This window comes from Haemorhous mexicanus, chromosome 5 (genome assembly GCF_027477595.1).
Source record: "Haemorhous mexicanus isolate bHaeMex1 chromosome 5, bHaeMex1.pri, whole genome shotgun sequence".
Classification (NCBI taxonomy): Eukaryota; Metazoa; Chordata; class Aves; order Passeriformes; family Fringillidae; genus Haemorhous; species Haemorhous mexicanus.
Genome location: NC_082345.1, coordinates 56,195,000 through 56,212,751, shown reverse-complemented (window position 1 = coordinate 56,212,751; position 17,752 = coordinate 56,195,000). Strand labels below are relative to the sequence as shown.

The 17,752-nt window shown below is 44.3% G+C and overlaps 1 protein-coding gene across 5 annotated transcripts in view; it reads right to left on the bottom strand.

Moving 5' to 3' along the window:
* The window catches only part of PLXNB2 (plexin B2), a 252,813-nt gene extending 241,206 nt beyond the window's left edge, over window positions 1-11,607 (bottom strand). For 2 of the 5 annotated variants that reach the window (XM_059847231.1, XM_059847229.1), the window contains exons 1-2: window positions 11,099-11,236; window positions 1,874-1,976 (exon numbers count right to left, since the gene is read on the bottom strand). The gene's annotated coding sequence lies outside the window, so the exon portion shown is untranslated. Of the gene's footprint in view, window positions 1-1,873; window positions 1,977-11,098; window positions 11,237-11,494 lie in introns of those variants that run through there. The other 3 variants (XM_059847228.1, XM_059847233.1, XM_059847230.1) reach the window with 3 other exon arrangements.
* Window positions 11,608-17,752: the final 6,145 nt, after the last annotated feature.

Genomic DNA, 17,752 nt, shown 5'->3' with positions numbered 1-17,752 from the left:
TTGGCAGCAGAATTACTTTAAGCAGGTCTTGAATCCTCTTCTTTTTTTTTTTTTTTTTTTAATGGGGCGGGGTGTGGGGATTGCCTTCCAGCTTCTCAGTCCAACATTGCAAATTATCATGTGTTTGCACAGCCATGCTGTGAAATACAGCAGAGATGAAGAGAAAGTCTAAACACTTTTTTTCAAAGCCATATAACAACTACATAAAATACAGTCTGATGCTAGATCAGCTCTCCTGTCCAGCCCACAGCACAGCTCCACAAAACAGCATGGTAGCACAACCAAGCAGGTACTGGCCAGTGATGGCAGGAACTACTTACAGCAGAGCTGCCACTGAAGATTTCGTATCATTGAATGATGGTCTGTGCCTGCTGCTAACCCACTTGGAACAAAAATGCTCCCTCCTGCCAAGCCATCTCATGGATACAGAGAGCATGATGTGAAAGTGCTTTGGAGGAGGCTTTGTTCAAGCCAGGAAATCTGGGGATGCAAGGTTTACTTTTGCATAGGGGCTTTTGGGAAAACAACATGGGATAATTTAACAGAATTAGCAGGTCTCCCTCCTTTCTGGTCAAGAAGAAATGCTGCAGCATCTACTTGCACTACTTATACTTGACAAAAATACCACCAAATTGTACTTTTTTCTACAAATTTCCCAAAATTCCCCAAAGTGAAGCAATGGGAAAAAACCCTATACCAACAACAAAACCAACACCCATCCACACCCCTCCCCTCCCCACAACAAAACAAAACACACCACAAAATCACAGAGAAATTAAATTGCTTGCTAAAGACAGAAGCAAAGCCACTATAATGAAGTCCCCAATCAAGAAACCTACAGCACCCCACTGCACACAGTGGCTGGCATAGATGGTAGTCTGGACACCAAACCTAGTCAGAAAGCAGCCTGGATTGGTATTCCAGTAAGTATGCCAGTTTCATCTGACTGATGCCTCTGAATCCAGCATGGTGTTGGAGCATCTCAGTTTGGGACAGAGACCAGTCTGTCCATGCCAAGTTTTTATACGTGAAAGGTCTGAGAAAACAGAAAAGTCTCTAAGAGGGAGGGAAAGAAAGCAAGTATGTAGCCACTTGTGGCCACGAGTTTACAAACACCTTCTTTTACCAACAAGCAAAGTAACAACATAAAGTAACTCTTCACTGCTGCCTCATTCATTAGCTCCTAACTTCCAAGGTTGCTAAATCCTCTTCTGGTATCAGAGTTCCTGTTCAAGTATAATCCAAGTAGATTAATTAAACCACAGACAACAGAAAACACAGTGTGCCTCTTCAAATTATCAGTAGGAGAAAACAGCATGAAGAGTTTAGTTTCAAGAATGCTGTTTACATTTACTCATTTTACAGGCATCAGGATCAAAATTAAAAGAGAATAACTAATTGCTACAACTGGGAAAAGTAAATGGGCATTTAAATTTGAACAGTGGCAACAAGCAAAACATTGCAAAAGTGAAGTGGAAAGCGTTACTCTGAGCAATTGAGATACTATGTTTTGATAACTAAGTTAACTTTGAGATGATTCACACCCACAAGCTGCTTAATATCCTTTTACACTACAAGTCCAGGAGATACAAAACTATGCAAAAAAATCACTATTGAATCAGGGAGCATCCAGGACAATTATAAAGTAAGTGCATTTTCATGCCAGATTATTACACTAAATTTGAGGCTGGCATATTTCAACCTAAACCCTAAAGCACATCTATCCCACACAGACATCTCTCATCTCGGTGCACCAAGCCAACTGCACTGCAGTGCTCTACACAAGAAACGCCTCAAGCAAGCAGCATGACACTTTGGAAGAAGAAATGGAGGTAAAACCAAAACCCTCAGTCCAAAAGAGTTCTTAGCCCACCTGAGCAGCACAAGCGTTGCTAGTCAAAGGGACTTCTTGGGGCTCAGGCTTCTGTGCAAGTAGGGTCCGGGCTGAAATGTCTTTTGATGTGTACTTGCTCCTGCTGGAAGAGACACAGAACAGATGCCTCAGAGAACACATAAGACAAGGGACTAGGCAATATGCACAATCAAACATAAAGAGCTCACTCACGGGGTCTATGGGCATCCTAAGCGAGGAATCATTTTGTAGCTAGCATCTCAAGACATTGCAGAAAGTTCCTCATTTTTATCTTTATAAAGATGGTGAAATCTATTGACTTTGCATCACATTGAAAGCTTTTTCAGCAACTGAAGGCTCAAACATGTGACAAGCAACAAATCGTTGGGATTTTGGAAACAGGATGTCAAAACATATAGGACAAATATGTAAAAATTAGTTTACTTCAAGATCTCAGAAAAGCTGTCATTAGTGAGTAACATCACAATGCAACTGTAATGCTTCTTTTGCAGTCCAAAATTACTGGAATTATGCTCTACATTACCTAAGTGTTTTATTAGCTACCTGAAATAAGCAAGTCCTTTATGGTAAAATTAGGAGATTACATGGTTTAGTAACATGAGAAATAAAAACAGAAGGCAAATCAAAGAGTTAACACAATTACTTGTCAAGCTGTACTCATTCCAACCAGAACAATCTTAAGATCCCTGAATGCAGATATATATCTAGTGACAAGGGATGCAGGTAAGGTTTGCAGATCAGAGAACTGTGACCTCTGAAGCAAGGAAAGCAAGAGGGATGAGGTCAACACAGCCTCACAGCTAAGCATCACATTCAGAGCTTCTGCTGTTATTAGAAGGGCTAAGGTGGCTCCTGGGTTCAAAGATATGAGAGTGAATGGAAATAATGATTGGGGTAGCATGGGGCAAGAGTAAAACTGAAATACTCTGCCCAGTTCTGCGGCTGATGTTCAAAAAGAGAAATGTTGACAATTATAGAACGTGCAAAGTAGAGCTACAAAAGCAATTAGCATCTGGGTGGGGAGGTAAAAAGCATTCTGTATAATCAGATTTAAAGATTCAGTCCTTTTGATAAGCCACTCAGACAACTGACAGTTTACTTGATCATCTTTAAGGAAAAAAAAAAATATCAGCAACAAAAGTCTTTAATACAGCCACAAGAAAACTTAAAAGGCATGAACAGATTCAATTCAAAACCATAAAAGGCTCTTGTTAGACACAAGATGAAATTCTGAAAGGCAAAACCAAATGGGAACAAATTGTTAAAAATGGATTCTTTTTTTTCTCAGGATTTTCAGGGTAAGATATGCTTTAGTCCCAGAATTTGTTTGGCCTGTGAGCAGTAGCCAAGTGAGATGTTCAAACAATTGTGGGACTTGACAGTTCCACTGACCCTAGACTGTAGATGACAATCTGAAAAAACCCCAAACGAAACCCAAAATCAAAGAAAAACCCCTCAATCAAATAATCAAAAAAAACCCCACAAAGATATTGCTCTGCATTTTCATCAGTGCTACCGAAAACCAAATTAACTGCACAATGGACTGTGAAATGCTTGCAGATTTTCCCCCAGTTAAATGTCAAACCAAGAAGTCATCTGTTAATAAACAGAGACGTCCCCTCTCTAGAGTTTTATCCAACCTACTAATACATAAACTCACACCACCACTTAGGATTGCAAGGCAAGTAAAGTCTTTTGGTCTTTCATCTCATCAGCTGGGGTAGGCAGAAGGTGACAACACCTGGACCACACAGCACATGCATAATCCGAGCCACGAAGACAGCTTTGTGGTTGCAGAGTTACTGACTCTTGAAAAACTTCTTAAAAGTACTTGCAAAGACACTTTCTGTCTGTGTGGAAGCTTTTCAGACTAAACCATTGCCATTTGACACATGTGGGGGAAGAGAAAACCTCAAAGTCACCCACATATACCCATATGGGAGACGTGCACACATCATAACCACAACTGCAGTTTACATGAGGTGTTAGTTCATGAGGGAAAAGTTCCAGTTGCTGATGATGCGCATCAAAACTGCACAGAAAAAAATTTCACAGCTTTTTAACTACTTAATTACACAAGACTGGAAGTAGAAGAGGTCAAATTACTGCTTTTATTGCACTACAATTCAACAGGCCCAACATTAAGTTTATACCAATTTGTCCCAAAATGATTAAATGAAGATAGCGTGTAAGTTCAACACACACTGTGACAAGGAAGGCCTAAGGAAGGCCAAATGAATGTTCTTCTGATATATTTAAGAGAGATGTTGCATATTTTGGGCTTCCAGCTGCAATGAGCATAATCAGATTTGTTAAAGGGAAACTAACTAACTAACTAATACAAGTTGAAGGAAATCACACCCTTCTACTATTAACCACTCAAAGTGCCCTGTATCTTCAGGAAAGAAGAAGCTTTTATTTGCTTTGCAGGCCTAGTTTAAACCCCAGCAAAAGATTACTAACTTGTCCTGATTCAGGATGGTAAACTTCACCTTGTATTTCAGTTGCACCCTTTTTACCAGATCAATTTGGTTTATATTTTCTGCCCTCTGCTTTCTCCCTGTGGCTGAATACATTTGACCTGTAGGAAAAATAACAATTTTCCTACAGGGCAAACATTGGTTAAGAAACTGGTTCTTCATAAATTCTAAACAGTGATGCCAATAGGAATGTAAGAGCTAGATCTTCTTTATATACAACTCTTAGACGTCAGAAAGAGATACTATCTCTTCTTAAACTATCTAGAAGATAAACAAGAGGCCTGGGGGAGAAGATGTGAGGAGTTCACTCCTCAATTTTTTACATATTTAAAACACAGTCAGTAAGTATAGACAGAACAGTAAGATTTCTGCATTCCTTCTCTAAGACACAGAGCTATCACATTAATAATTCCTGTAGAGACAGCAAGATTAGCATCAGGTTTATGAGAGCGTCCTTCAATCCAAGCCAACATGCAGACCTAATCCTAATTCTAGTTTAACTAGGAATATGCTAGTCAGGTCTGTTCAGCAATTAGCATGAACATAGCTTGTTATAAAAAAGTAAGTTCTGGAACAATTCAGTTTCAGTGCTGAACATCTAATGGATTTTTATTTAAAACCATGCTGTTCACAGGCAGTTTCCATGTACCTAACCTGGAAGAGTGGTTCTTATGGGTCTACTTGAAGGTCCAGCACAGAATTAGGACATCTCAGGGGCAAAGTTTTTTACAGCTTCCTGGATTATTGGACGATTGAGAAGGCAGAAAGAATGACATCTGCAACATAAAGATAACTATGATTGTCAAGTAACACCAAAGCCATTCACTGCAAATTACGTAAATCATAGAATCAGAGAAAGGTTTGGGTTGGAAGGGACCTCAAAGATATCTCATTCCAGCACCCCTGGATACCTTCCACTAGACTAGGCTGCTCAAAGCCCCATCCAACCTCGCCTTGAACATGTGCAGGGATGGGGCACTCACTCACAGCTTCCCTGCACAACCTGTGCCAGTGCCTCACCACCTTCACACTAAAGACTTTTTCCTAATCGCTAATCTAAGCTACTCTCTTTCAATTTGAACCCATCCCTCCTTGTCCTGCCACTACATGCTTTTGTAAATAGTCTTGCCCTATCTTTCCTGTTAGTTCCCTTCAGGTACTGGAAAGCCAGTTAGATTATCCCAAAGCCTTCTCTTTTCCAGGCAGAACGCCCCTAATCCTCTCAGCCTGTCTTCATAGGAGAGATGCTTCAGCCCACTCATCATCTTCATGGCCCTCCTCTGGACTACTCCAACAGTGCTACAACTATCTTATGTTGCTGTCAAGCTGCTGGCCAGGTTTCTCTGATACAGCCCAGAGCAGAGTTGGCTTTCTGAGCTGCAAGTCTGCATTGCTGGGTCATGTTGACTTTCTTGTTAACCATCAGCTCCCAAGTTCTCCTCCTCGGGGCTGATCTCAATTCATTTTCCACCCAGCCTATACTTGTGCTTGGGATTTCCCCAGTTCAGGGGCAGGACCCTGCACTTGGCCTTGCTGAACTTCATGAGGTTTGCACAGGCCCACCTCTCAAGCCTGTTCAGGCTCCTCAGGATGGCATTGCTTCCCTCCAGGGTGTCACTGCACTCCACAGCTTGGTGTCACTGGGAAACTTGCTGAGGGTGCACTCAATCCCACTATCCATGTCACCATGGATGTTAAAAGTGCTGGTTTCAATACTGATCCCTGAGGAACACCACAGGTCTCCAACAGGACATCATGCCATTCACTGCAACTCTTTGAGTACAACCATCCAGCCAATTCCTCATTCTCTGAGCAGTCCATCTATCAAATCCATGTCTCTCCAGTTTAGACAACATGTGGGACAATGTCAAACTTTGCACAAGTCCAGGCAGATGATACTGGCTGCTCTTCCTTATCCACCAGCACAGTAACCCAGGTCATGGAATGCTATCAAATTTGTCAGGCACAGTTTGCCCATGTTGAAGCCATTTTGCTGGTAACAAACCACCTCCTTCTTTTCCATATGCTTTCACATAGCTCCCAGGAAGATCTCTGCCATGATCTTGCTGAGCCTAGAGACAAGTCAGATTGCCTTCACTTTTACTTGTGGTCTTAAACTAGTGATGCCAGTTAACAAGAAAACAAGTGAAACACTAGGAATAAGGTTTTAGTTGGATAACTAACTTCTTGAAGACACATTTTGATTGAACAAATCAACTACTAAATTCACTTGTTTGCAGGATTGCAAAGCTTTTTGATCAGGGGCATGTCAAAAGTGAAACTACGGAGGCAGAAACTTGGAAGCTAACTACAAAGGTGGAACAAGGTCAGAAGTGTTTCAGAAGGTGCCAGGTGGACTCTGTCCCCTGATGAGTACTGAGGCTGACGAGCCTGGGGAACTCGGCATGGCGCTAATCATCAATCCGTGCTGGCGCCGGCTCCCAGAAGCTGAATTCCAAAGAGAAACCAAGTGTCCCTACAAGCACATGGCTGGTGACCACAGCTCTGCTGTCACATTCCTGAGGGTAAACTCTGTCCTGCATTATGGTGGTGTAAAGCTGAGCAGTGGAGCAGGGGCTGACCATCACATTGCTGGTGAGATTTTTTTTTTAATAATTACTAGTAACATTTATTAAGCACAGACACTTTTAGACATTACAACAAGTAAGTCTTCCCTCAACCACCTGAGATGGAAACTCAGAGAGTTTCCAGAGATTCAACTGCAGAGACTGAAACAGAAATACTTGATTTTAACAGATAACTAAATCACTATCTGCCTAAAGAAAGTAAGCCCTAGGTCAACAAGATCCTCTGAACAGCTTTCCAGTCTGTCTGGTTGCACTAGGGTTGGGCAAACATGTATCCTCTCCCACCTCCATCCATCCTCTGCTGCCTCCAGAGCAGCAGAGGATGGAGGAATCCAGGCCTCTTTTTGTAGCCAGATTTGATCAGTTTTATAGACAGAGAGCTTTTTGTACCATTAAGCCACTGATGGTTAAATTAAATGTCTGTTTTCAACTCCTTATTTCTAAATGTGTTTGATCAATTAAAAGTAAGAGGCCAAACCACTTACTTTCCAAATACTGGTTTTTGTTATAATAGACACCCCCTCAATCACTTACTCAGGCTATATGATTTTATTTTATTTTCAACAAGGATTAACTGACCAATGTCAAATCTAAGTTAGACTCATACTTAAACAAAACTCTTTAGGTAATACTCCACTACTCCTAGTTACCCCTGGCCTTATTACAGCTAATAATACTCTTTTTCTTGATTGTTTGGGGTTTCTTTCTCTAGTAGAAGCCCTTTAAATAGACCCTCCACTATAAGCTGAGCTTTACAATTTCCTATGGTGCATAAGAAAACCTGCAAGAAAAGCCAAAATAAATATCCACTGCTGAGTTGAACAAAAAGGTAAAAGTGAAGGAGTAGGAGGAATACCACATCGAGGTTGTTTGTTTACTTAATTTCATCATAATTATTTAGACTCTCATCTCACTAATAGCTGTGCAGGTGCTAACTTTACTTCATGAAGGACCTAGAGTTTTTGTTTGCATAAATCAAGTACATTTAATCAAGTGCACATTAGCTCATCAACACATTGGATCTGATGAGAAATTGCATAAGTGACAATGCCAAGCTATTTCGGTGAATATTCATGATATCTCTGTGGAACAGGCTGACTGGAGGAGAGTGAGAACAAAATGACAGTAAAAGAACGGTAGCAATTACTTTTCTAGCAGTTAATGTTGCCATTAACTGCTTGCTGGCAAGAGCTTAAAGTTGCAAACCCCAATTTAAGCTTGTTACCTTAATTTTACAATTGTAATTCAATATTCTGAATGTGACACCAGTGTAACAAATACCTTCATTCAGTGCTTCATACAATAAATAATTTTAAAGTACATGAAAATTTCCAAATTCTAGCCATTACAAAAATATAAATGGTTAGTATTACATCTTCATAAAAGTAAATAAATAAATGCTCAAATCTTTTTCTCTAAACTGAGCCAGAATCCAAACTCATTTGCAACAATAAAGTGGGACTTTTTTGTTCTTAAGATTCATTTATGAAGAGGTCTCCCTTCAAAATGTAATTTGTCCTTAGCGATCTCCTGCATGCAAGGCAAACAACTCCCAGTTTTATAAAGCTATACAAAGCCTTTATCCAACTTCCAATATCATCTGTAGAAAATTCAGGCAGAGTAAAGCTGTGCCCTTAGTGAGAATATTTTACACAACAAGTCCTCAAGTCAGATGAACAAAGAAAGGCTTAGATAAAAGAACAAAAAAACTTGGACCACTTTCAGATTGCTAGAATGGATGAAGGAGGAGAGGAAGAAAGGGCTGATCAGGTGCACCATCCACTACATCCTTCTGACATCTTGTGTGCTGCTGACCAACCAACGAAGGTCACACATCCTCTCCTCATGCAGAGCTGCCTCCCCACCACCTCTGCCCACCAAGTTCTGGTATGAGGTAGTTCCTGCACTCACACCTGCCATTTCAGAAGAATTTAGATGCTTATGGACTATGGTTCACAACTGCAGCTCAATTCAGCTGACCCCAACGGTTTGCCTTGTCCCTCTGTCACAACAGAGAGATATACAGGAGATTCATGCTATCAGGCTTCACAACACTAATATGAACAGCTGTAAAATACAGTTTACATTCATATGCCTATCTGTAAACTCTGGCAGATTCAAAGTTCAATAGAAAATAACCATGAATGGCAGAGTAATCTCTGGCAGAGGGACAGGATGAACAGCTGAATGCATCAGCTTCTGGAGTAAAAGTCAGAGTCACAAGTGTATTTATTGTGCTATCCTTCCCATGTCGTTGACAATCCAGGAGTATCAAAGAAGCCTGGTTATCAACACTGTTGTAACAGACTATCACAAGCATCCAAAGCTTCAGTTGCACATTTTGGGGGTTCATGTTACAAAATACAGTATCACATTTTGATGGGTTGACTCTAGCTTCTTACAATAATCTCAGATGATTTAAACAGCTTTTGGTACCAGAAGCCACCATTCAAACTCCTTTCCCAAACACCGACACCATTTAGTTTCTGTATTTGTTAAAGTCATATATTTTAAGAAAGACTGTTTTCTGCTTCACAGGCAATCAGACCAGGCTTTAGATCCACAAGTGTTCTAGGTAAGAAGGACAAGCCATGCTAGGCTTGGAAGTAGACTTCCTTCCTTCCTCCCTTTTGTTTTGGCTGGAAGCACTTTCCATTCTGGCATATCAGCAGCAGGCAGCAGCCCCCGTACCCAGGTGTGCTGGATCTGTCTCACAACCTGACAGGCAGGCAGGGCATTAAGCATCAGCCCAACAAGCATGTATAATCTCACTCCCTAGCAAATAGTGAACAGGTCTCAGCTGATTTGCCTGTAGCATGGTACATAGCTGTTGCAAGACCAGTTGCACATTTCAAGATTTGGCCCCCCCAAGCTTTGGCCGGGGGGGGGGGGGGGGGGGGGGGGGGAAGAAAAAAAAAAGAAAATAATTTTTTCAGCCCAAATTTAGAATTGATGTCTTCTGAAAAAAACTGTTAAGAAAACTGAAGTCAATTCTAGGTACATACCAGCAGCCTATTACTTACCAACCTTTGCTTCCTCCTAGATTCCATTGTAATGAGAACATAAACAGTAAAATAAGCATACATCTCCCTCGAATGAATTACCTATTCAGAGTTCCCTCTGGTGTTCAATAAGCTCATCATCACACTCAAGGTAACTGCCTTCGTTACAAAAGCATAAGTTCTCTCACGAGCAAGTTATCGTTTGATGACAAGCTCAGCAATAAGGTCAGGACCATAGCGCTGTAACTCACGGACAAAAGCAATGTTATTTTCCATCAGATTTCAGAGGGGTGATAAACTTACACTTCCTCCTTTGTATATTCAACCGAGTGTCTGATTAACCTCGAAAGGACCCAAAGTGTTAAAGATCACTTCTGCCCCCCGATGTCACCAAGACGGACGAAGTCTCGGAGAAGGCAAAGTCAACAAATCACAGGTACAGCCCATCTGAACGCGGCACGCAAAGATGTTCTGCACCTCCCGAATAACTATGCTTTGAGTCACAAGCCTTTCCAGCCTCGCACTCCCATTCGCCTCCACGGAACATGAGCAAAGTACAGTGTATCTAATTAACAGTTTGGAAAGAAAGTTTAAAGCTGCCTCTGCAAAGAGACAAAATGCGTTTGCAGGAAAATCCCAAACGAGTTCCCGAGTCGGCGGTGCGCAGGCGGAGTGCGGGGTGGGCGCCGGGCCAGTGCCAGCCGCGACACCGGGGCTGCTGACCCCGGCCGCTTCGGGGTTGCGAAACTCCCAGGAAGAGCAGCCAGCCTCCATCGAGTGGGGCGGAGGGAGCTCGCCGGACACCGGCGCACCCCGGCCGCCGGTCGGGAGGAGCCGATTCCCCGCGCCTCCCCCACCTCCCCGCCCTGCACGGCGGCTGAGAAAGGCTCTCCGAGTCCAGAGCCGCCGCCCGGGAGCCCCTTAACCAAAACCATCTGGTCACGGGCAGCGCGGCAGAAAGCCCCATCCGCCCCGGCCCTCGCCGCTTACCCCGGCCCTGGCCCCGCAGCCGAGGAGGAGAAAAGCTGCTCTACCCACAACTCAGCAGCTCCCGAGCTGGGGGAGACAAGGGGAAGTCGCCGAGGAATCCGCCTTCCCCCCTCCCCTCCGCGCCCCATCCCGCGGCGCGCGGCGGCAGGGCTGGGGCAGCGTTACCTTCAACAGGTGCAGGCGCCGGCGGGAGGGAGCCCGCGGGCACGGACCGTCCGAGTTGCCCAAGCGGGGGCGGCGGCCCCGGGAGCCCGGGGTGGGTGGCGGTGGGCTGGACAGAGGCGCTACGGCAGCCCCCGGCGGCCGCCCATGCTCCCGGCGGGCCCCGCCGCCGCCGCCGCCGCAGCCGGAGTCAGCGAGAAGGCGGCAGCGGCTGCGGCCACCTCCGAGAGGAAGGACTGGAGCGGCGGGGAGAGAGGGAGGGGGAGGCAGAGAGCGAGAGAAGAGAGAAAGCGCCCCAAGAGAAATAATCATCACATGGCGGTCACGATCCGCCGCCGCCCCCCGACAGCCAGAGCCTACGCTTGGGAGCCGGGGAAAAGCTGCGAGGAGGGGACACACCTGTAGGCGCAGCACATATCCGCTGTGAGCACAATGCGAGACAGGAAACTGAAAAAAACAGCCCAGGGAAGGAGAGAGGCTCCCGTTCGTCCCTCCTTCCCTCCCTCCCTTTCTCCCTCCCTCCCTCTGTCCGTCCTCCTCCTCCTCCTCTCTCCACCCCCTGCCCCCGGTCAGGATCCGCTTGCAGCGCTGTCTCATGCAGGGAGATCCAGGCAGAAGGCTGGGAGGCGACAGGAGCCGTACTTTCTCCCCGTTTTCCTTTCCCTGTCTCCGCTTTGTTTTGCCCGCCAGCCATGCAGAGGCGGCTCGGCGAAGCGGGGTCGCCCGCGGGGCCGAGTGCTCCCGGAGAACCGGGGGCGCTCCCAGCCCCGCCGGGGGACCGGGACCGGGCCGGAGGCTGCAGCTCCAGCACTGGGGGCACCGAGCCCCAGCCGCCCCTGGGCCCTTGGGGTGAAGAGCGGGGAGCGGCGGGACTGCCGGGAACTGCCGCCGGGCCGCCTCTGCCCGCGGCCGGGGTCGGCGCTTGGCCTCCGCGGCGCTCTCCAGCGGGGCGGCCGTGCCGCTGGGAGAGGGTCTACCTGCTGCTCTGTGCCTAACGGCCTTGGGGTACCTGTCGTATCCCAGCGCTGCTCTGAGGACGCCCCTGAACATGAAGGAACACTGCATTTCCACCCCTTATCCCCTGAGTAGAGTCTCTGAGCACCCAGACGTTTCCACCCTTCTTGCACACCCTTGTCGATGAGGGGCCCGGAATATGTCACTGGCATCACTTTTACCGAACTTGAATTACTCTAGGGTTTACCCCTGTTAGGTAAATCCTCTGCAATCACAATTTCTGCAGGTTGTCTCTCTGCTGAAACATTCTACTAAAAAGCCTGTGTGCAAATTTTTCATGCCTTCCCCTATAAACAGATCAACAGAGTTATTGCAGAGCCCACTTCCCACCTGTTGTGAACACAGCGTCACTGTGCTACAGCATCATCATCTCCACGTTCAGATGTTACATTTGTCTCAACTATAGCTAATATAGGGATTATCTAATTAAAGGAGGGATGTCTTAGAAAAATGGCTCCGGTAAGCTTTGGTCAGGATGTTTATACCTTGTAACTTTCCATCGGTGAAATGTGGACCAGCAATGTTTCAATTAACTGCTCTCGGCGCTTTGAGCAAACCTTCATTAAATGCTGTGTGTGTTGGGCTCCCTACTAAAACACCAGGAGACAGCTGGTCTAAACTCCATGCTTCCCAAACAGGAAGTTGCTGAAAAGTTATCTTTGCATCTCAAAACAGCAACAAATAAATAAAAATCAGCCCCAAAAAACTGGGCAAGAATAAAGTTATACTTTTGGAAGAGATGTTAAAAGCGGCTTTCAGACCCTGTCTGCGCAAAGTGCCTCTGCAGGCTTTACAGTGGGTTGGGACTATTCAAACATAATAGAGAGTTTTGTGGGGTTATCCCTTTGGGATTGCCCAGGGGAGGCAGACTGTGCTGGCCGAATTTTGCCAGTCTGGCTCAGTTATTGTGCTAACCTCCACCAGAAGGCCCTTGTCCTTGTTTATTGGCTTTCTTCCTGCCCTTCACCTGACTGGGCTTAGTCACTGCAAGATAAGAAAGAACAGCTCTGGCATAACTCTAGTGTTTCAGAAGGTCTGGATTCCCCTTCTGTACCTCTTCACTTACGGGAAAGGAGAAAGGGAATCTGAAGAGAGAGGTGGGACTTCCCTAGCAAAATTGAGTTAGTCACGTCCTGCAATCCTTGTGAGGAATCCAGTAAGGAGAAACTCACAGGCTGCTAATGGGCTTGGTAACACCTGACTTTCCAGGCTGCTTTCTCAACATCTGGGCTTCTGGCCAGGTTGTACCCTAAGTATGGCAGAATGCCCTGGAATTACCAGCCTGGCAGCTCTCTTGTGCCCTGGGCTGTGAATCTCTGCCTTCCATCACACTCTGCCCCAGGGCCTTTTGCTGGGGTCTCTGTCACTCATCCCCCTACCCTGCCTGCTCCAAACCTAATGATCTGCTCTCTCTACTCTGGGGAGAAGCCCACATCTGGTCCATCTGATGACCACTGACCAGGACTGTACCTGCCACACTTTTGCTGTCTCAAGGTGGCTGTACCCAGGTTAAATCTAAGCCTTGCCCCTCTCCCAGCTCACAACACAGCTTCTTTTGGCTGGTACAGTTTCCTCCAGCTCCTGTTCAGCTCCTGTGGCTCTGGTCTCATGAGAAGTGTTTGTTTTTGTTTTTGTTTTTGTTTTTTTTAAGAAGCCTTCTTGTGGACATATACAGAGCCAGAGCAATGGCAACAGTTTATTTAATTCAAAAGAAGAACTGGTGAAGTGAAGCTGTGCTGAATCCTCATCCAGTCCATAGCAATCCGTTTCCTGTGCACCTGACCTTGCCAAGTGTGACTGGGATTATGAAGCTGATCTGGATCTTGAGATGGCCACACAGCATCCCACCCCAGCATAGCTGTCTTCTCTGCTAACCCTCCATAAGCTGCTGTTCTGCCAGGCACATTTGGATGTGCTAAAGCAGCAGTGTGGCATATTGGCCCATGCTTCTGCCAGCTGGGACACAAATGCGCACCACAGCACTGTGGTTACTGAATTCCATGCAGAATTTGGCACTTGGCCCACTTGCAAAGGTGAAAAGAATTCACAAGATGGTCTTCTGCACTTCCTTGTCTTGGAACCAGCATACCATCCTTCTGACTCATGGAGAAGTGATACAGGGAGATATTCTCCAGTGAACCCAGATAAACAACTGCGCATCAAAACCTGCTATTTGTGACTGAAGGAGAAATTCCCTCCCTTAGCATCATCCACCAAACAAGACAAAGAAGAAAAGAGGTCACATCATATCCTAAATGTAGAGATACTTAGAGAAGAGCAACAAGTAAAGGACTGAATGATTAACATCTTCCCAGACTCCTGGAGGTCTTCACGGCAGTCATGCACATGCACAGGGCGTGGCTCAGGGCAGAAAGCTCTGTTCCCTCCCCCTCCAGCATCAGGACACAGATGACAGGGCTGTGTTTGAATAGCGCTCTAGTCGAGATTTCAATTTCCTCTTTATTTCCTTCCTCTGCATTCCGTCTGTCTCTCCTTTCTTTGTTATCACCCATTTGTAGTTACGTGTATCCTCCTGGGGTTTTTTTCTGCCTGTTATTTTTTTTCAGCATGTTATTTTCTTTTACACCAAAGGTGACACCTGTGCCTCTTCCCTGCCTTCTTCTCTTCCCAGTGCCGTCGGTTCTGAATTTTGTCCAAGATCCAGCCATACACGGTATCATTCCTACTGCTGAGACCTTCAAGGCCGGTAGAAAAGAGCCGAATTTTCAGCTGTTATTATAAAAACCACCTTTCTCCATGATCAACAGAACTAATGAAGCCAGGTTTCCTGTGGTTTCCTCTCTGACTCACTCGCTGCGATTAGCTGGCCTCCCGTTTCTCTTTGGTGTCCGCTGTGACATCTCTCCCGGCTGGCGCGGGGCGGGCGCTGCCGCGGGTGCGGAGCGCCGCGTGCTGCCCGCACGGCGCGGCTGCCTGCGCTGCCGGGGCCGCGGCTGCTGCCAAGCACAGCCCTCGGCAGCCCGGCTCCTCCTTCATCTCTCTCTGTTGGAACACTAATTTGAGTCTCTAGTCCCTGATGCTCACAAATCCCTAGGAACTTAATTATCTTTGAGGTTTCTACCTCTTTTATTCATTTGTTTGCGACTAGCCAATGTGTTCTGACATTTTTATGAGGGGCTGATGGGCAGATAAACAGTCAGATGATTGATTAGCAGTCTTTGGGAAGGAAGGTCATTGCCCCGTGGTCATGGAGATAACCTGGGAGCAACCCAAACATCTAAAAAAGAACATCAAATCCTTTATAAAGTTTTGAAAATTGCGCTTTCTGTGTGCAGTCAGTTTTGATTGTCTGCATGCCCACATGTCTGATCAACCTCTCTACATCCTGCTTGGGGATGTCCCATGTCTCAGCTCTCTTCTGAATGGTGAGGAGGGGGAAGGAAGGAAAACAAATTCTTCATTAAGCAGCAATTCATCAGCTGTACTGGGCAGCCATTGAGATTCAGCCTGCCCCAGCACTCCTGCTGCCACCATCCTTTATATGAATTTTTGATCAATAATGAGAAAGCAAAAAGCACAAGAATAGGATACTACCTGAATAGGTTTAGTCTCACAGCAAAGATATAAACAAAGCATCTGTAAGGATTTTTCCCTCTCCATTTGATGTCTCTGGTTTGGATAGGGCACTGCATCATCTTCTGCTAGTGACTGAAGTGACCCAAATATACATATTTATATTTTTACAGTCCATAAATCACTCTGGGATCTACTTTTTCTGTATAAAAATGCCAGATAAATCTAAGGTGTTGTTATTAGATTTGTGAAATGTCACTGTGCACATCCTGATTTTCGTGCCCTTTGCACCAAGCTCACATGGCAGATCAATTTGTAAACATCTGGGGTTGTTCTTTACTTGATGGATTTCTCAGTGTCCATTTTCCAACAATGCAGAAAAAAAATGTTTCGGAATGAAATAATCTAAGGTTAACTGTGCAATTCCCTTCATTTTTTTTCCTTTGATGCTAGAAAATCTTTGATCCACCCAGAGCAAGTGGGTTTTGGTATTTCCTAACCAACCTTCACCTGATATATTTGTTTACCCCTGTGCAAAATGCTACCCAGTCAGAATTTTTCTTTTGCTTAGTTTTACATATACTTTTGACAGATATAAATTGCTGCATAAAGGTATGAGATAAAAAAGCAGCAGGCACTGGATACAATTTCCATGTGGAATCCAGAGAAAGCCTTATATGGATGTGTGCAATAGCTATATGCATATGCATAACTATTACAAGTAGCAGCCCTCGCAGTCAAGACTTGATGTTCTGACATTGCCTCAATTGCACCTGGCTGTGTGTGAGCCTGGTTAAGAGATCCTTGGTTAATGAAGAGGTTCATATAGGCAATGCTTGCATTTTTTAAAGCTGTCTTGAATTTTTGGAGAAATTTAATTTTTAAAAAATATAATAATGAAAATTTCTAAGAATTTTCATCTGGAAGTTTAGTGTTAAAAATGTAGGTGAAATGAAAATTAATACAAAGTATTGATAACAAACATTTGCCCCTGCCCTTTCTTCCGTTCTTCGTATGTTGTTTAAATAAGCCCTTCACAAACACACATACACACACATCTGTATATATATAAACCAGACAAACCAGCATGTCCAACTTTGATTAATGCAGCTGCCTAGCAAAACACTGAAACCATTGCTCTGCCATTCATTTTAACCACCGCCAATATACTTACACTTGGTAGTATTGGTAATTCTTTGACTGGTTGAAGATTTGGGATCAGCTAGCTGCCATGCATGCTTCTATAAATACATTTATGTTGTAGGAAAAAATAATATCATGATTTTTATAAAAAAATATAATTATCCACTAATATTTGAGCTCATTTTATTATGGAGATGTAAGCCGTGGGAAGACAATTACAAATAAGAGTTCGTGATTACAGCATTCTGTTCAAAAGTGGAAAATCAGATTTACCTCTTCTGTGCTGGAAATAATGCATCTTTTTACATCAGTAACCTCAAATACTGCATGATTAGTATTTTCCAAATATATATTGCAGAAAATTTATGTTTATACTACTGAAGTGTGTCTGCACTATAGTAGTTTAGAATGCAGCTTAAATAATCGGAGTTTAAGATGGTACAACAGCATTAAAGAAGCATTTGTAATTTAAAAATATTTAGACCTTTTAGAAATCATCAAATGACACTCCAGTTAAGAAGGAAAATTAAACTATTGACTACTACGACAGAAGCTGTATTTTACCTTTTTATTCAAAGGAAGATTTCCAAGATAATATGTGTATTTTATATGACTAGTGGAGCTTCCCTCATGTAATGGCAACTAATCAATAAATCATGTGCCATTGTTGTAGCTCAGCATGTCAAATAGCAGCATTTCAGTGTCCACACTTAAAGGTGTTGAGCAATTTTTTTGTTCTTGTACATTTCTAGCTCATTAGCCCAGATTCTAGGAGTGGTTATTTTCATGTCAATGAAATTGGTAGAAAAATCACATCTTACCTGCTTCTGCCAAAAGGAGGAGATGGAATGGGGGTAATGAACAGGAAACTTCTGTTCCTTACCACTGCTTGCCACCCCATGTAGGTTTGCTAAAGCAGCTTTTCCCTGTGAGCAACATGGAAAATAAATCCATGGCATCCTGCTA